General features: G+C 45.0%; 1 long non-coding RNA gene across 1 annotated transcript in view; it reads right to left on the bottom strand.

Annotated features, from left to right (window-relative positions):
• Nucleotides 1-16,205: 16,205 nt before the first annotated feature.
• The window catches only part of LOC130273026 (uncharacterized), a 48,213-nt gene continuing 43,717 nt past the window's right edge, over nucleotides 16,206-20,701 (bottom strand). The window contains exon 3 of the long non-coding RNA XR_008843843.1: nucleotides 16,206-16,321. This is a non-coding gene — a long non-coding RNA (uncharacterized LOC130273026). The remainder of the gene's footprint in view (nucleotides 16,322-20,701) is intronic.

The raw sequence follows: 20,701 nt of genomic DNA, 5'->3' as shown, positions 1-20,701 counted from the left end.
AATTGACGTGTTTTTACTTTTGGAAGACACCAGAGGGCTTCAAAATTCAGCAGCAATTTTCCAATTGTTCACAAAATTTCCAAACTCACAATTTTTCAGGGACCAGTTCAGGTTTGAAGTGGATTTGAAGGGTCTTCATATTAGAAATACCCCACAAATGACCCCATTGTAAAAACTGCACCCCCAAAGTATTCAAAATGACATTCAGTCAGTGTTTTAACCCTTTAGGTGTTTCACAGGAATAACAGCAAAGTGAAGGAGAAAATTCACAATCTCCATTTTTTACACTCGCATGTTCTTGTAGACCCAATTTTTGAATTTTTACAAGCGGTAAAAGGAGAAAATTTATACTTATATTTGTAGCCCAATTTCTCTCGAGTAAACACATACCTCATATGTCTATGTAAAGTGTTCGGCGGGCGCAGTAGAGGGCTCAGAAGGGAAGGAGCGACAAGGGGATTTTGGAGAGTACGTTTTTTTTAAATGGTTTTTGGGGGGCATGTTGCATTTAGGAAGCCCCTATGGTGCCAGAACAGCAAAAATCCCCCTCATGGCATAACATTTTGGAAACTAGACCCCTTGAGGTATGTAACAAGGAATAAAGTGAGCCTTAATACCCCACAGGGGTTTCACGACTTTTGCATATGTAAAAAAATAAAAATAAAATTTCACTAAAATGTGTGTTTCCCCCCAAATTTCAAATTTTTGCAAGGGTTAATAGCAGAAAATACCCCCCCCCCCAACATTGTAACCCCATCTCTTCTGAGTATGGTGGTACCCCATAAGTTGACCTGAAGTGTACTATGGGTGAACTACAATGCTCAGAAGAGAAGGAGTCATATTTGGCTTTTTGAGAGCAAATTTTGCTCGGGGGTATGTCGCATTTAGGAAGCCCCTATGGTGCCAGGACAGAAAAAAAAAGCACATGGCATACCATTTTGGAAACTAGTCCCCTTGAGGAACGTAACAAGAAATAAAGTGACCCTTAATACCCCACAGGGGTTTCATGACTTTTGAATACGTAAAAAAAAAAAAAAAAAAATGTACTAAAAGGTGTGTTTCCCCCAAAAATTTCACATTTTTGCAAGGGTTAATAGCAGAAAATACCCCCCAAAATTTGTAACCACATCTCTTCTGAGTATGGAGGTACCCCATAAGTTGACCTGAAGTGCACTACGGGCGAACTACAATGCTCAGAAGAGAAGGAGTCATATTTGGCTTTTTGAGAGCAAATTTTGCTCGGGGGGGCATGTCGCATTTAGGAACCACATATGGTGCCAGAACAGCAAAATAACCCCCACATGGCATACTATTTTGGAAACTAGACCCCTTGAGGAACGTAACAAGGAGTACAGTGAGCTTTTACCCCCCACTGGTGTCTGTCAGATCTTTGGAACAGTGGGCTGTACAAAATTTTTAATTTGCACAGCCCACTGTTCCAAAGATCTGTCAGACACCAGTGGGGTGTAAATTCTCACTGCACCCCTCATTACATTCCGTGAGCGGTGTAGTTTCCGAAATGGGGTCATATGTGTTTTTTTTTTTGCGTTTGTCAAAACCGCTGTAACAATCAGCCACCCCTGAGCAAATCACCTCACATGGCGCACTCTCCCTTCTGGGCCTTGTTGTGCGCCCCCAGAGTACTTTTTGCCCACATATGGGGTATCTCCGTAGTCGGGAGAAATTGCGTTACAAATTTTGGGGGGCTTTTTTCCCCTTTACCTCTTTTGAAAATGAAAAGTATAGGGCAACACCAGCATGTTAGTGTAAAAAGTTTGTTTTTTTACACTAACATGCTGGTGTAGACCCCAACTTCACCTTTTCATAAGGGGTGAAAGGAGAAAAAGACCCCCAAGATTTGTTAGGCAATTTCTCCCGAGTACGGTGATACCCCATATGTGGCCCTAAACTGTTGCCTTGAAATACGACAGGGCTCCAAAGTGAGAGCGCCATGTGCATTTGAGGCCTGAATTAGGGATTTGCATAGGGGTATTCTACGCCAGTGATTCCCAAACAGGGTGCCTCCAGCTGTTGCAAAACTCCCAGCATGCCTGGACAGTCAACGGCTGTCCGGCAATACTGGGAGTTGTTGTTTTGCAACAGCTGGAGGCTCCATTTTGGAAAGAGTGGCGTACCAGGCGTTTTTCATTTTTATTGGGGAGGGGGGCTGTGTAGGGGTATGTGTATGTGTAGTGTTTTTTACTTTTTATTTTATTTTGTGTAATGTAGTGTTTTTAGGGTACAGTCACACGGGCCGGGGATTACAGCAAGTTTCCCGCTGCGAGATTACAGCAAGTTTCCCGCTGCGAGTTTGCGAGTTTGCAGTTTCACTGTAAGCCCCCTGCCCATGTGAATGTACCCTGTACATTCACAGGGGGGGACCTCCAGCTGTTGCAAAACTACAACTCCCAGCATGCACAGTCTCAGTGCATGCTGGTAGTTATAGTTTTGCAACAGCTGGAGGCACACGGGTTGGGAAACACTGAGTTAGGAAACAGACAATGTTTCCCAACCAGTGTGCCTCCAGCTGTTGCAAAACCACAACTCCCAAACATTCTCAGGCATGCTGGGAGTAGTAGTTCGGCAACATCTTTAGAGCCAGATGTTGCCGAACTACAACTCCCAGCATGCTTGGAGTTGTAGTTTTGCAACATCTGGAGGACTACAGTTTGCAGACCACTAATACAGTGGTTCCCAATCTGTGCCCTTCCAGATGTTGCAAAACTACAACTCCCAGTATGCCAAAACTGTCCAGGCATGCTGGGAGTTGTAGTTCTGCAACATCTGAAGGGCCAGATGTTGCAGAACTACAACTCCCAGCATGCCTGGACAGTAAGGGCATGCTGAGGATGTGTAGTTTTGCAACATCTGGAAGGGCACAGTGGTCCAAAAACTGTGGGCCTCCAGAAGTTGCAAAACTGCAACTCCCAGCATGCCCAGACGCCAAGGACTGTCTGGGCATGCTGGGAGTTGTAGTTTACAGGGTCCCAATACAGCAATGCATGTCGCTTTACGGCGACGTGCGTTGCTGTAAAGGGCCCGACCGCGGCTGAAGATATACTCACCTGTCGCCGCCGCCGCCATCTTCCTCGCCGGGATCCGGGTCTTCAGGGACGAGGTAAGTACCGGGGCCGGTCCCCAGCACTCCTCCGTCCCCCGCCGCGTCCTCCGGTCTTCCTCCCGTCCTCTCCGGACTTTCAGGGGCAGTGGCACGATTATGTAGTTCAAGGGCACAGCGATTGGCAATATTTTTTAGTGGCATAATGTGTGGCAGCATTATATTCAGCGGTCCAGTGTGTGGCCGTGTTATATTTAGGAGCACAGTGTGTGGCAGTATTATATTTAGGGACACAGTGTGTGGTAGAATTATATCTAGGAATGCAGTGTTATATTCAGGGACACAGTGTGTGTCAGGATTATATTCTGGGGGACAGTGTGTGGCAGTATTATATTTAGGGACACAGTGTGTGGTAGAATTACATCTAGGAATGCAGTGTTATATTCAGGGACAAAGTGTGTGTCAGGATTATATTCTGGGGCACAGTGTGTGGCAGTATTATATTTAGGGACACAGTGTGTGGTAGAATTATATTTTGGGGTGCAGTGTGTGGCAGTGTTATATTTAAAAGCACAGGGTGTGGAACTATTTTCATGAGCACAGTATGTGGCAATATTATATTCAGGAGCACAGTAAGTGGCAGTATTATATTCAGGGGTAAAGTGTGTTTCAGTATTATATTCTGGTGTGTGTCAGGATTCGGCAGGCTAGAGGTGGATCCTCTGTGTCAGAGAGGGATTGGCGTGGACCGTGTCGGTGGACCGGTTCTAAGTTGCTACTGGTTTTCACCAGAGCCCGCCGCAAAGCGGGATGGACTTGCAGCGGCGGTAGAAACCAGGTCGTATTCACCGGCAATGGCTCAACCTCTCTGACTGCTGAGATAGGCGCGGTACAAGGGAGTAGACAAGAGCAGAGTTGGATGTAGCAGAAGGTCAGGGCAGGCAGCAAGGGTCGTAGTCAGGGGCAACGGCAGGAGGTCTGGAACACAGGCTACGAACACACAAGGAAACGCTTTCACTGGCACAATGGCAACAAGATCCGACAAGGAAGTGCAGGGGAAGTGAGGTATTATAGGGAAGTGCACAGGTGAAGATACTGATTAAAACCCATGCGCCAATCAGTGGCGCACCGGCCCTTTAAATCGCAAAGACCCGGCGCGCACACGCCCTAGGGTGCGGGGCCGCGCGCGCTGGGACAGCACAGATGGGGAACGAGACTGGTAAGCGGGTCGGGATGCGCACCGCGAGTGGGCGCGTCCCGCATCGCGAATCGCATCCCGGCTGGGGACATAATCGCAACGCACCCGGTCAGCGGGTCTGACCGGGGCGCTGTGAACAGGAGAACGCCGTGAGCACTCCGTGGAGGAGCGGGGACCCGGAGCGCTCGGCGTAACAGTACCCCCCCCCCCCTTGGTTCTCCCCCTCTTTTTAGAACCCGAGAACTTGAGGATAAGGTCCTTGTCAAGGATGTTGTCCTCGGGTTCCCATGACCTCTCCTCCGGGCCGCAATTCTCCCAATCTACAAGACATTTTTTTTTTACCTCTGACCATCTTGGATGCCAGAATTTCTTTAACCGAGAAGATGTCAGAGGACCCAGAGACAGGAGTAGGAGCAACAACCTTAGGAGAAAAGCGGATAAGGATGAGTGGTTTAAGGAGAGAGACATGAAAAGCATTAGGAATACGGAGAAAAGGAGGAAGAAGGAGTTTGTAGGAGACAGGGTTGATTTGGCATTTGACTTTAAAAGGACCAAGATAACGTGGTCCCAGTTTATAACTGGGGACACGGAAGCGGACATACTTGGCGGAGAGCGACACTTTGTCTCCAGGAGAAAAGACAGGAAGAGTTCTTCTTTTTTTGTCTGCATGTTTCTTCATCCGGGATGAGGCCTGTAGGAGAGATTTTTGAGTCTCTTTCCAGATGGTGGAGAAGTCCCGAGTCACCTCATCAACAGCGGGCAAACCAGAAGGCATGGGAGTGGGGAGGGGGGGAAGAGGGTGACGGCCGTACACCACGAAGAATGGGGATTTAGCGGAAGACTCAGAGACTTTGAAGTTGTATGAGAATTCGGCCCATGGTAGGAGATCGGCCCAGTCATCCTGGCATGATGAAACAAAATGTTGCAAATAGTCACCAAGAACCTGATTAACTCTTTCCACTTGCCCATTGGATTGGGGATGATAAGAAGACGAGAAGTTTAATTTGATTTTAAGCTGATTATAGAGGGCCCTCCAGAATTTCGACACAAATTGAACGCCTCTATCCGAGACGATATTCGTAGGAAGCCCGTGAAGGCCAAAAATGTGTACAAAAAATTGTTTCGCCAACTGAGGCGCAGAAGGAAGGCCTGGGAGGAATAAAATGTGCCATCTTAGAAAAACGATCAACGACCACCCAAATAACTGTGTTGCCATGGGATAAAGGTAAGTCTGTAATAAAGTCCATAGCAATTTGAGACCATGGTCGCTCAGGAACAGGCAGAGGATGGAGGAGACCGGCAGGCTTCTGACGAGGAGTCTTGTCCTGGGCACAGACTGTACAAGCCCGAACAAAATCAGCGACATCTGTTTCCAGGGTAGGCCACCAATAAAAATGAAAGATGAGCTGGATGGATTTCTTGATGCCAGCATGGCCGGCGAGGTGAGAGGAGTGTCCCCACCTGAGAATCCTGAGGCGCTGGCGTGGAGGGACGAAGGTCTTTCCTGGAGGAGTTTGTCTGATGGAAGCTGGAGAAGCGGAGATCAGACAGTCAGGAGGAATAATGTGTTGCGGGGAGGCTTCCATTTCAGAGGCATCCGAGGAACGAGAGAGAGCGTCAGCCCTAATGTTCTTGTCAGCAGGGCGAAAATGAATCTCAAAGTTAAAACGGGCAAAGAACAGCGACCACCTAGCCTGGCGAGGGTTCAGCCGTTGGGCAGACTGAAGATAAGAGAGATTCTTGTGATCGGTGTATATAATAACTGGGTATTTGGAACCCTCCAGCAGGTGCCTCCATTCCTCGAGAGCCAGTTTTATGGCCAGTAGTTCTCAATCACCAATTGAGTAGTTTTTCTCCGCCAGAGAGAAGGTCCTAGAAAAGAAACCACAAGTAACAGCATGTCCGGAAGAATTTTTCTGTAGGAGTACAGCTCCAGTTCGGATCGGGGAGGCGTCTACCTCCAGTGAGATGGGTTTAGATGGATCAGGTCTGGAGAGTACGGGAGCAGAAGAAAAGGCAGTTTTAAGATGGTTGAACGCCTCTTCCGCTTGAGGAGGCCAGGACTTAGGGTTGGCGTTTTTCTTGGTTAGAGCCACAATTGGGGCCACAATAGTGGAAAAATGTGAAATAAACTGTCTGTAGTAATTGGCAAACCCCAAGAAACGTTGTAGAGCTCGGAGTCCGGAGGGGCATGGCCAATCCAATACGGCTGATAGTTTGTCCGGGTCCATTTGGAGTCCCTGGCCAGAGACTAAATATCCTAGGAAGGGGAGAGATTGACATTCAAAGAGACATTTTTCCATTTTGGCATATAACTGCCGGCGGTGTTCTTATAGGTTGGAAGAAAAAATCAAAATATCATCCAGGTAGACCACAACACAGGTATATAATAGATCACGAAAAATTTCATTTACAATGTCCTGGAAGACGGCAGGGGCGTTGCAAAGCCCAAAAGGCATAACCAAATATTCAAAGTGTCCATCTCTGGTGTTAAATGCGGTCTTCCACTCGTCCCCCTCCCTGATGCAGATGAGATTATATGCACCTCTTAAATCCAATTTAGTAAAGATGTTAGCGTCACGTAGGCGGTCAAAGAGTTCCGAGATAAGAGGTAGGGGATAGCGTTTTTTTATAGTGATTTTATTAAGACCGCGGTAATCAATGTATGGTCGTAAGGAGCCGTCTTTTTTGGAGACGAAGAAGAATCCAGCTCCAGCAGGGGAGGAAGACTTGCGGATAAATCCCCTTTTTAAATTTTCTTGGATGTACTCCGTCATAGCTTGTGTTTCTGGAGCAGACAGGGGATAGATTCTGCCCCGAGGTGGAGTAGTACCAGGGAGAAGATCAATAGGACAATTATAAGGCCTGTGAGGAGGCAAAGTCTCAGCTTGTTTTTTGCAAAAAACATCAGCATAGTCCAGATAGGCCTTGGGGAGACCAGGTATCGGAGGAGCCATAGGGTTTTGACTGGGAGCAGACATAAGACACCTTTTGTGGCAAGTAGTACCCAGTTCTTGATCTCCCCGGTGGTCCAATCGAGGGTAGGGGAATGGCGTTGCAGCCAAGGTAGTCCAAGAAGAATTTCAGAAGTGCAGTTAGAGAGGACCAGAAATTAAATTTTTTCATGATGGGGTCCAATGCACATTAAGAGGGGTTCCGTGCGGTAACGCACAGTACAGTCCAATCTTTCACCATTAACAGAGGCGATGTAGAGGGGTCTGGCGAGACTGGTCACTGAGATGTTGAACCTGTTAACGAAAGAGGCCAAAATAACATTTCCTGCAGATCCGGAATCCAAGAAGGCCACAGCTGAGAAGGAGAAGGTAGAAGAAGAAATCCGCACAGGCACAGTAAGACGTGGAGAAGCAGAGTTCACACCTAGAGCTGTCTCACCTTTGTGCGGAGTCAGAGTGCGTCTTTCCTGACGTGGAGGTCGGATAGGACAATCCTTCAAGAAATGTTCGGTACTGGCACAGTACAGGCATAGGTTCTCAATGCGGCGGCGTGTCCTCTCTTGAGGTGTCAGGCGAGACCGGTCTACTTGCATAGCCTCCACGGCGAAAGGCACAGGAACGCATTGCAGCGGATCAGAGAAGAGAGGAGCCGGGGAGAGAAACCGCCTCGTGCGAACAAAGTCCATATCCTGGCGGAGCTCCTGACGCCTTTCGGAAAAACGCATGTCAATGCGGGTGGCCAGATGAATAAGTTCATGCAGGTTAGCAGGGATTTCTCGTGCGGCCAGCACATCTTTGATGTTACTGGATAGGCCTTTTTTGAAGGTCGCGCAGAGGGCCTCGTTATTCCAGGATAATTCGGAGGCGAGAGTAACAGAAGAATTACCCTGGACCAGGTTCAGCAGGGCAGTCTCGGCAGAAGAGGCTCGGGCTGGTTCCTCGAAGACACTTCGAATCTCCGTGAAGAAGGAGTGTACTGAGGCAGTGACAGGATCATTGCGGTCCCAGAGCGGTGTGGCCCATGACAGGGCTTTCCCAGACAGAAGGCTGACCACGAAAGCCACCTTTGACCTTTCAGTTGGAAACTGGCCCGACATCATCTCCAAATGCAGGGAACATTGCAAGAGAAAACCACGGCAAAGTTTAGAGTCCCCATCAAACTTGTCCGGCAATGATAAACGGAGGCTGGATGCGGCCACTCGCTGCGGAGGAGGTGCAGGAGCTGGGGGAAGAGATGGTTGCTGAAGCAGTGGTAAAAGCTGCTGTAGCATCACAGTCAGTTGAGACAGCTGGTGGCCTTGTTGCGCTATCTGTTGCGACTGCTGGGCGACCACCGTGGTAAGGTCAGCGACAACTGGCAGCGGGACCTCAGCGAGATCCATGGCCGGATCTACTGTCAGAATTCGGCAGGCTAGAGGTGGATCCTCTGTGTCAGAGAGGGATTGGCGTGGACCATGTCGGTGGACCGGTTCTAAGTTGCTACTGGTTTTCACCAGAGCCCGCCGCAAAGCGGGATGGACTTGCAGCGGCGGTAGCAACCAGGTCATATCCACCGGCAACGGCTCAAGCTCTCTGACTGCTAAGATAGGCGCGGTACATGGGAGTAGACAAGGGCAGAGTCGGACGTAGCAGAAGGTCAGGGCAGGCAGCAAGGATCGTAGTCAGGGAAACGCTTTCACTGGCACAATGGCAACAAGATCCGGCAAGGAAGTGCAGGGGAAGTGAGGTATTATAGGGAAGTGCACAGGTGAAGATACTGATTAAAACCCATGAGCCAATCAGTGGCGCACCGGCCCTTTAAATCGCAAAGACCCGGCTCGCGCGCGCCCTAGGGAGCGGGGCCATGCGCGCCGGGACAGCACAGACGGGGAACGAGTCTGGGAAGCGGGTCGGGATGCGCACCGCGAGCGGGCGCGTCCCGCATCTAGAATCGCATCCCGGCTGGGGACATAATCGCAGCGCACCCGGTCAGCAGGTCTGACTGGGGCGCTGCGAACAGGAGAACGCCGTGAGCGCTCCGGGGAGGAGCGGGGACCCGGAGCGCTCGGCGTAACAGTGTGTGGCAATATCATATTCAGAAGCACAGCGCGTTGCAGTATTATATTCAGGAGCACAGTAAGTGGCAGTATTATATTCAAGGGTACAGTGTGTGGCAGTATAATATTCAGGTAACTGGTGTGTGGCAGTATTATATTCAGAAGCACAGCGCGTTGCAGTATTATATTCAGGAGCACAGTGTCTGGCAGTATTATATTCAGGGGCACAGTATGGGGCAGTATAATATTAGGTCATACTGGAAACTGTAGACTTACATCCTTCACACTTTAGTAGCGTGTTTTACCCTTTTCTTGCATTGCAGGTGTAAACCAGACTTATAGGTCAGCTCGGACCTTCACCTGAATGCTGGATAAACGGACCCTTACTAAAAGAAAAATGTGAAAATCTTTTCAGCATAGTAGCAGCTTCCCTATGCGTTTCTAACATGGCTACTGTGCTGAAAAAGCAGTTGTGACGGTTTTTAATATGAATATTATAATAATAATATAATCATAATAATAATTATTATTAAATAATTTAATTAAATATATAAATAAGTCAAATAAATAAAGTAATAAATTATATAAATTAATAAATAAATCAAATAAATAAACAATAAATTAAAATGTAATAATATATGTGCACTGCCCCATAGAAATATAAATTTGTAAGAAATAGAAATTGGATGAGCGTGAATCCAGAGATCATTAACATGTTGTGTCCCTTGTACTGCCTTGTATGCAAAGATTCCTTATCATCCCCTTAAAATATTTCGTGTTCGGACTGCATGGAGCGCACAGCTACGCTGCACAGGGGGGAGCCTTTCTTATAAGCCTCCTCTCGCAGTGGTTGCTGAGTCAGCTGATGAAAAGCTGAGACAGACGGCAGGAATTGTTTAATTAGTTTTAATACTTTACCGTGAGACGCCACTACCTCCGGCCTCAAAAAGAGATAAATGAACAAGCGCCGTTCTCCTTTAATTAAGACAGAGCTGCTCCCCCTGTACGCTACAAAAATACTCTGTATATTAGACTTCGGGGTTAAAAAGACTACAAAGAACTTTTTTTTTTTTTTTTCAATTACATTTTTTTTGCCTGTTTCATAATTAATTGGTCTTGCATTCTTGCTGCGGCTTAAATATACGGCAGTATTCTTCTTATAATCCGCCCCCATTGTAATGTAAAATCACTGCAACAAGTGAAGGCTTTCCATATTGTGTTCTTTTATCCGAAGGTTCTTAGACTCAACAGAATAAGTCAATGTCGACGGCGCCCGTAGAGAGAATTATATATGTTTTCATAATATGGAGATAAAAGGGGCTCCATCTGTCCCAAACACATGACCTGTTGTTAAAAATGTAGCCAGCGTTATCTGTGATGTGTTAAGATTTTGTACTGCGCTCCTAAACTTATCCTAACTCATTATGCCAGTGTTTCCCAACCAGGGTTCTTCCAACTATCACAAAACTACAACTCCCAGCATTCCCCGACAGCCTTTGGCTGTCTGGGCATGCTGGGAGTTGTAGTTTTACAGCAGCTGGAGGTACCCTGGTTGGTAAACACTGCATTACGCAAAACTAATGTTAAAGGTTTATTCTGGGATTTTTTTGTCTGTGCTACAGGGGGTGTAAAGTTAGTGTAGTTCATAATATAGTGTCTGTACCTGTGTTTGATGGCTGGTCTTGCAAATCTCATGTGATATTTGCCCCAATGTTTACAAAATAAGTGTTGTCCCAAGCTTTTTCCAGGTTGCAGTGTGGCCCGAGACATTACATCACTAGTCAGGTGTTGAAAGGGAGCCTGTCTCTGCTTCAATGGGTGGAGAGACTGCTGTGTGGGAGGGAGATCATTTGCCACAGGGCTGCAGGGAACTGTAGTTTCAACCACAGCACGCATGGAAGGGAGACTAGCTGTGCTGAAGTGGGTGGGGTGAGAAAAGTGACCTCACACTTACAAACTAGGGATCCTGGGGCTTGAAGTTGGAGGGAGGGAACTCCTACAGGAAATAGCCATTTCACAAAAAAAGAAAGCAACAGCGTTATATTGGATTCACAACACAGCCATTTAGCCCCAAGCCAAGCACAGATCATTCCTAAGCATGTCCATTACTGTCTAGCAAGAAGTACGAAAATCACCTTATGGTGGCTACCCCCTTTAACATTACTTCTTCGTTACTGGCCTTATCTTGATCTCTGCTGCATTAGGATATCCCGACCCTACACATTGCTTTGTTGACTGCACTGATGATAACGATACATCTGTAAACAGAAGCATAAACAATTTTAATACCGGTGAGGGAACGTATGGATATCGGATCTCTCCTAATTGAGCGCGCTCTCCAGATTCCCCAAAACGAGAAGCTCCTCTGGCATGAATGGCACTTGCCCTTAAGCTCTGTCAAGTCTTGTACATTTGTTTGGCTTAGCATTAATGACACAAACACATATTACAGAACAATCTGTGCACTGAGCGGAGATGTTACTGCTGCGCGACACTCAAGAAAATGGAGGAAAAACTAATTAGCATCAACTGACATCCCCGAGCAAAAACACCCAATCCTGTTATGTAAATAAAGCTTTTCTTCTCTATACTGAAAGGGCACTTGGAATGGAGTAGACTTCTGGTCGGCGATGTCATAGGAAATGTATGTTTAATTAGAGCGACATATCGGCAAAGCATTCTAGAAGGAGAATATGTATGGGTATGGCTAGTTTCATGTCAGCATTTGGGCATGGTCAGTTTATAGTTTATGGCCAGTTTCATATCCGAATTTGGGCATGGTCAGGTTAGGGCTAGTTTCACATCAACATTTGGGCATAGTCAGTTTAGGGCCAGTTTCACATCAGCGTTTGGGCAACGGTGAGATTATAGCTAGTTTCACATCAGTGTTTGGGGATGCCAGTAGTTTATGGGCACTTTCACATTAGTGTTTGGGCATGGTCAGTTGATGTAGTTGAAAGCAACTAGATGTAACCAAAAGGTCAAAAAAACATACACAAATAAATGCAAAGGGAACCACCTTTCGCACCTTTGACTTTAATGTACATTTTTACCATACATTACAGTTCTGTTTGTAGTCCGTTTTATTGGGGGTCATATGTACATTCGAGGAATATGTCTACTTTAAAGGGCAGGTATCACCTCCATTTTTAAATGTACAGGAGCCAGATACTGTTCTTTTTTCCTATTTATAGTTTCTGATTGTATTACTTATTTATTTATTTTATTTTTTTCATTTTTGGTACATTGCCATCTTGCCTGAGCTTTTTTAACAGCATTTATGCCTTACAACAGGCCCCATGGACTTAGTCAGCAATAGATTGAAGTTGTCCCATTTATATGAATGGGAAAGGTTTCTGGGTGTGCTCTGAGACCTTGGAAAAGGTCATTTTAGACGGAGGAGGCTGTGTAAATCTGTACACTGGTGTCATATTTTACTGTAATCCTGTATGTGATAAGGAGGAGACTGCTGGAAAGTGATCTGTACAGAACAGAAAGTCTCAGCTTAGTTTATGTCCTAGTGGCCAGAATGGAAACTGCAAGATTGCTGGATTATTTTCAAATAGCTAAATTGAAAGTTAAAACAATAAAAAAAATCCCCCAAAATTCTTCAAAAGTATGTTTAACATAAAAACTTGACTCAAACAATATGACATTATGTGATGACACATTTCCTTCAAAAGGTCTTTTTCAGCCACACCACAAACAAAATTATTCCTTTCCACTAACAAATACAGTCCTGCCCTCTTATTATCCCCGTGCCAGTAAAATTCCGGTAGAACAATACACGATTCTGCATGATTATTAAATATAAACATTTCCAATAAAGGGCAACGGGGATAAAAAAAGAGATTAAAAAATGCACAGTGCAATGACAGCCTATGGCGGTAATGTCGACTATAATACAGGTTTATATATACATAATTAAATGAGTAATGAAAAGGAGAGACATAAATGAAGTACAACCATTGCATAATGCAGTGTTTTCCAACCTGTGTGTCTCAGCAGGCCCGGACAGCCAACAAGTGTCCAGGCATGTTGGGTGTTGTTGTTTGGCAACAGCTGGAGTCACACTGGTTGGGAAACACTGATATAGTGGTTGAGGGAGAGCTTGTCCAGTAGGCACACCAGCACTCCACACGCCAAACAACTATTGCATTATGCACTGTTTCCCAACAACGGTGCCTCCAGCTGTTACAACACTACAACTCCCAGCGCGTCCAGGCATGCTGGGAGTTGTACTTTTGCAATATACATTTATATATACATGAGCAAGTAATGAAACAGAGAGAAGTAAATGAAGTACAACCATTGTACACTGCTCAAAAAAATAAAGGGAACACTTAAACAACACAATGTAACTCCAAGTCAATGACACTTCTGTGAAATCACACTGTCCACTCAGGAAGAACACTGATTGACAATCAATTTCACATGCTGTTGTACAAATGGAACAGACAACAGGTGGAAATTATAGGCAATTAGCAAGACACCCACAATAAAAAAGTGGTTCTGCAGGTGGTGACCACAGACCACTTATCAGTTCCTATGCTTCCTGGCTGATGTGTTGGTATCTTTTGAATGCTGGGGGTGCTTTCACTCTAGTGGTAGCATGAGACGGAGTCTACAACCCACACAAGTGGCTCAGGTAGTGCAGCTCATCCAGGATTGCACATTTGGTTTGCTATGTCTGTAAATGTAGTGTCCAGAGCATGGAGGCGTTACCAGGAGACGGGCCAGTACATCAGGAGACGTGGAGGCCGTAGGTGGGCAACAACCCAGCAGCAGGACCGCTACCTCCTCCTTTGTGCAAGGAAGAGCAAGAGGAGCACTGCCAGTGCCCTGCAAAATGACCTCCAGCAGGCCACAAATGTGCATGTGTCCACTCAAATGGTCAGAAACAGACTCCATGAGGGGGGTATGAGGGCCCGATGTCCGCAGGTGGAGGTTGAGCTTACAGCCCAACAACGTGCAGGACGTTTGGCATTTGCTAGAGAACACCAATTATTGGCGAATTCACCACTGGCGCCCTGTGCTCTCCACAGATGAAAGCAGGTTCACACTGAGCACATGTGACAGACGTGACAGAGACTGGGGACTCTAGCATCCTCCAGCAGGAACGGTTTGGCGGTGGGTCAGTAATGGTGTGGGGTGGCATTTCTTTGGGGGGCCACACAGCCCTCCATGTGATTGCCAGAGGTAGCCTGATTGCCATTAGGTACCGAGATGAGATCCTCAGACCCCTTGTGAGACCATATGCTGGTGCGGTTGACCCTGGATTCCTCCAAATGCAAGACAATGCTAGACCTCATCTGGCTGGAGTGTGTCCGCTGTTCCTGCAAGAGGAAGGCATTGATGCTATGGACTGGCCGCCCGTTCCCAAGACTTGAATCCAATTGAGCACATGTGGGACATCATGTCTCGCTCCATCCACCAATGCCACGTTGCACCACAGACCGCCACCTCATCAGGAGCATGCCCAGGCGTTGTAGGGAGGTCATACGGGCACGTGGAGGCCGCACACACTACTGAGCCTCATTGTGACTTGTTTTAAGGACATTACATAAAGTTGGATCAGCCTGTAGTGGGGTTTTCCACTGTGATTTTGAGTGTGACTCCATATCCAGACCTCCATGGGTTGATAAATTTGATTTCCATTGATAATGTTTGTGTGATTTTGTTGTCAGCGCATTCAACTATGTAAAGACAAAAGTATTTCATACAATTAGTTCATTCATTCAGATCTAGGATGTGTTATCTTAGTTTTTTTTTTTTGAGCAGTGTATAATGCTGCTGGCTGTCCAGGCATGCTGGGAGTTTTCGTTTTGCAACAGCTGGAGACACACTGGTTAGAAAACACTAGCCTAATGCATTTATCCCCCCCCCCCCCCCCCAAACAATGTTATGGAGGGGGAATATGTACGGACGCAAGGTGAATTCCAGCTGACCTTTTTAATGTTGTCCGTCTTGACATTTCCTTCATGTTCTCTTGTTTTCTCCTCTTCAGGAACGAGCAGCATTGATCCTGATTTTGGAAATCAGTCACGATGGTGAATAGGAGCGGGTGGTGATTTATGGCTTGTGGGCCAATAGCTACGAGGGCTGAGCCATCTGCAGATTGAAAACCTTCCCCGGTCCAAAGGTCAGGGGAGTCTTACAGGTATTGACGTGTCCGCTTTAATTTAGCACAAAACATTTAGACTTCAATGTTGTGGAATAAAGGAAGATGCCGGCTAAATTGCCCTCACATAGTTTCTTTATAGGATTTGTTCTCATTATGTTTTGGGTATTTTGCATTCTGTTCCTCAGTCTATAGACTTTCGCCTATTTTCTGAAATTATTCATTTGTCCCTTAACTAGGCACTATCAGATCAAAAAAAAAAAACTTTATATCTGTTGTACATCTTGACAAAACATTCACCTTTCTAATATACTTCATAAGAAAAAAAAATGTATCTCCATTTTATAGAAATCATGACATCCAGAACATAATCCTGTCCGGATGCACCATCATCTTTGGCAGGACCAGCAATCCTCTGTGCTCACTCCTGTCCTGTACTATCAGACTGCAGCATGAAAACAGCGAGGAGGGGGTTACAGAGCAGCCTGCAGTGATTGGATGAAGAGACCTAGCACAGTACAGCAGACTCAGGGACAAAGCGAATGCATTGTGAGTGAGGGTGGGCTAAGAGCTTGATTCGGACACTCCCCTTTCTTGAACAGTGGATGTCAGAATGAGTGAGCAGCAGAACAGAGGGATGTGTGAGCCAAATACAAAAACCAGACACATAAAAAGACATGTAAAGAATCTGCATGACCTAGTAACATATAGAAGCATTTTTTATTTCTGTTATGTGACAGGTATGTGTTAAGAAATAAGAGGGTATCCCACTTTCACAATAGGATAAAAAAAAGTTGTACAGTTGTCTATGTTTTCTATATCGATTCCTCATTGTCTTCAAGATCTCTGCTTGCTGTCAATCAATAGTATTCTTTATTGCCTACAATGTAACATCCACATGGCATTTTCACCAGTTTTCTCTTCGGTAGGCACCATCTCTATTTTCAGCTGTCCCTGAGTTAAGAGGTGGAGAATAACCTTATAACAGCTCCTATACACTGTAGAAGCAGCAGCAGCAGCAGGGAGGACATTACTGAACAGTACTGGGCACTCTAAGCTGTGAATCCATCACTGGGGTAGGATCTAATACTCACCAAAGGGTCTTGTGGTCTCTTTTCAGTCTCTTTGTCTACCTCTGGCTCTTTTTAGCACCCCCTCCCCCCCTCATTTCCCTCTGCCTCCCTCACCTCTCAATAGACTTGTAGGGCAGCTGTAACCTGTGAGTCAGTGAGTCTTTGGGGGATTTTATCAAGGGTGGTGGAGGAAAATGATAGCTACATTTTTTTTAAAATCAATTGGTGCCAGAAAGCTATACAGATTTGTAAATTACTTCTATTAAAAAAAATCTTAATCCTTCCAGTACTTATCAGCTGCTATATGCTCCACAGGAAGTTCTTTTCTTTTCAAATTTCTTTTCTGTCTGACTACAGTGCTCTCTGCTGACACCTCTGTCTGTCTCAGCAACTATCCAAAGCACGAGCAAATCCCCATAGCAAACCTATCCTGCTTTTGACAGTTCCTGAGACCAACATAGGTGTCAGCAGAGAGCGCTGTGGTCAGACAGAAAATACATTTAAAAAGAAAAGAACTTCCTGTGGAGCATACAGCAACTGATTAGTACTGGAAGGATTAAGATTTTTAAATATAAGTCATTTACAAATCTGCTTAACTTTCTGGCACCAGTTGATTTAAAAAATAATAATTTTCACCGGAGTACCCCTTTAATCTGTTTGGTGTACGTGCGCCAAATTCATTAAATGGTCGCATAGCATGTGATAAATATGATGCTAGTACACCATTAAAAAAAAATACACAAGATACACATATAGGTGGCACTAGAAACACATTTTGCATGCAGGGAGACAAATATTTAACTCCAACAGTGCCAGTAATATGAACATGAAAATTTCTGTATACATCTCATGTGGGTCACACATGCAATGTTATTAGAACTTCTACACATCTTGCTGCCTATGTATACATATATACTTTTTATTAGTTTATCTTCTGTTGCTGCCAGCTACACCACGGACATAAGGAGAAGTAGGTGAATAGCTGCATAAAACTACTAACATATTGGTGTCTATGAATATTCATGAAGATTGTTGATGAAACTCTATGTACAACACCACCTGCTCGCTCTCTGGTCTGACTGAAATTCCTAATTCTGCTTTAAATATTATTCTCAATATGTTTTCCTCATATGTAATCTCTGTCTCTGTAGTTGGATCTGTTCAATACAGACATCGAAAACAGATGAATTATTTGTATTAATATTTCTGAGCGTTTATATTGCTAAGGAGTACTGTAGTGCAAGACAACGTATCCCCTATTGTTGCCTTTCAAAAATGAAAACATTTCCTCCAATGTGTGCACTGACGGACTCTTTTCCATAGACATTCATACAATATTTTATTGTTTGATTTCTTGAGAACAGTGGATGTTTCTAGATATTGCTCGTTCTGATGCTTAAGGCTAGGTTCAGACTACGGAATTTCAGCCGGAATTTTCGCTTAGAAATTCCGCTTACTATAATGCATAGTGTAGTGAATGGTTTTCCGTTCACAAATTCACACTTCGGAATTTGTGAAGCGGAAAATCCGGATGAAAAATCTGCTAGAAAATTTCCGCCTGAAGAAAGGGGTGGCTCCTTCTATATTCTATATATATATATATATATATATATATATATATATATATATATATATATAGGTATATATATATATATATATATTCTATGTATTCTATAGGAGACTGCAGTGTCCGTGCGGTCCTAGCGCCGACTAATTCAGTCTGTGCAGGCGGAACTCGGAATCTCCGGGCGGAAATTTTCTGCCCGGAGATTCCGTAGTCTGAACCTAGCCTAAGGCTGGGTTCACACTGTGGAATATCTGGGCAGAATTTCTGCCAGAGATCAAACCGGCGGCACTAGGACCACGCGGACTGCATTGCCATCCCCATAGATGTCAATGCAGATCTGAGAAGATTTCCCAAAATATCCACCCAGAAATGCATTGCCGTCTATGGGGACGGCAATGCAGTCCGCTCGGTCCTAGTGCCGCCGGCTTGATTTCCGGCAGAAATTCTGCCCAGAAATTCCACAGTGTGAACCTAGCCTAAGGGTCTATTCACACGGCAGAATTTCTGCTTGTGAAATTCTGCCTCAAATTAAAGCCCATAGACTTCTATGAGATTCCGCACTCCCATTCAGACTTCTGAATTTCCGCTTGCGGAATTCCGCTAGCAGAATTCAGCAAGGGGAAATTCTAAAGTGTGAATGGGAGTGCCGAATCCCATAGAAGTCTATGGGCTTTAATTTGAGGCAAAATTCCACAAGCAGAAATTCAGAAGTGTGAAAGAGAGTGCAGAATCCCATAGAAGTCTATGGGCTTTAATTTGAGGCGGAATTCCGCAAGGGGAAATTCAGAAGTGTGAATGAGAGAATCCCATAGAAGTCTATGGGCTTTAAATTGAAGCAGAATTCCGCTAGCGGAAATTCAGAAGTGTGAATGGGAGAATCCCATAGAAGTCTATGGGCTTTAATTTGAGGAAGAATTCTGGAAGGGGAAATTCAGAAGTGCCAATGGGAGAATCCCATAGAAGTCTATGGGCTTTAATTTGAGGCGGAATTGCGCAAGCGGAAATTCAGAAGTGTGAATGTGAGTTTGAAATCACATAGAAGTCTTTAGGCTTTAATTTGAGGTAGAATTCCACAAGGGGAAATTCAGAAGTGTGAATGGGAGTGTGGAATCCCATAGAAGTCTATGGGCTTTAATATGAGGCTAAATTCTGCAAACGGAAATTCAGAAGTGTGCATGGGAGAATCCCATAGAAGTCTATGGGCTTTAATTTGAGGAGGAATTCCGCAAGGGGAAATTCAGAAGTGTGAATGGGAGTGCGGAATCCCATAGAAGTCTATAGGCTTCAATTTGAGGCAGAATTCCACAAGGCAAAATTAAAAAGTGTGAATGGGAATGCGGAATCCCATCGCAGTCTATGGGCTTTAATTTGAGGTGGAATTCCACAAGCGGAAATTCAGAAAGGTGAATGGGAGAATCCCATAGAAGTCTATGGGCTTTAATTTGAGGCAGAATTCCACAAGGGGAAATTCAGAAGTGTGAATGGGAGAATCCCATAGAAGTCTATGGGCTTTAATTTGAGGCGGAATTCCACAAGCAGAAATTCAAAAGTGTGAATGGGAGAGCGGAATGCCATAGAAGTCTATGGGCTTTAATTTGAAGCAGAATTCCGCAAGCAGAAATTCTGCCGTGTGAATAGACCCTTCGGCTAGGTTCAGACTGCGGAATCTTCAGATGTAAAATTCTGAGTGCGGCCAGCACTAGTATCGCGCGGACATTGCAGTTCCCAATAGACTGCAATGTGTTACGCGTTGATATCCGCCTGAAGAATGAGCAATGCCATTCTTCGGGCGGATATTTTAAAGTGGATTTTCCGTTCACAAATTCCACTTTCAAAATTCCGAAGTGTGACTCGCATGCACATTTTAGTAAGAAGAATTTCTCTCTGCAATTTCAAAGTGGAATTACAGGCTGAAATTCTGTAGTGTGAACCTAGCCTTAGAGTCAAATACTGTGGGCTGGTAGAGTCTCTGAAGAGTCTCTAAAATACATTCTACCAAACATGCCCCATGGATTGATCGGATCTTCTGACTACAACAGTGGGCTCCTGAGACTCATCGAGATCTCTTGAAGATGCGTTTTCCCCCAATGTAGCTCAGAAGAAATGTAACTGTTACTGAACCTCATATCACTGCTTCTTTGTGTGATTTAATAGAATTGTTTTCTACATTGTGGAAAATAAATAAAAATATGTTTAAAAATGAAATATTTAAAATTAAACATTAAGTTGTCAATATTGTGGAAACCTCTTAGTAACAGATTTGTAATGACCCCAGCAATCAGACACTTTTTCCCTGTACCGTGGATAGGGGATAAGTTCACTTCCCCCGGAATACCTTTTTAAATTGTCCCGCTACATAGAGGGCACATTAAAGGGGTTATCCAGGATTACATAAACAGAGCTCCTTTCTTCAAAATACAGCACCACCCCTGTCCTCAGGTTTTGTGCGGTATTACAACTTGCCTCCGATCACGTCAATGGCACAGAGCTGCAATATCACATACAACCTGAGGACAGGGGTGATGCTGTTTTTAAAGAAATTAGCTCTGTTTACTTATTCCTGGATAAATCCTATGCGGATGGTATATTGCCTAGACATTTATAACTGTTGTTATCAACCAGCTGATGCCCGCTTCTCGTATATGAGGATGCAGTGACCCAGAAGTAGCTAAGAGCTCGGTGAACATGGCAGAG

Source organism: Hyla sarda, chromosome 5, assembly GCF_029499605.1.
Source record: "Hyla sarda isolate aHylSar1 chromosome 5, aHylSar1.hap1, whole genome shotgun sequence".
NCBI classification, from domain to species: domain Eukaryota; kingdom Metazoa; phylum Chordata; class Amphibia; order Anura; family Hylidae; genus Hyla; species Hyla sarda.
The sequence above is the reverse complement of the archived record's forward strand: the minus strand, read 5'-3'. Positions and strand labels throughout refer to the sequence as shown.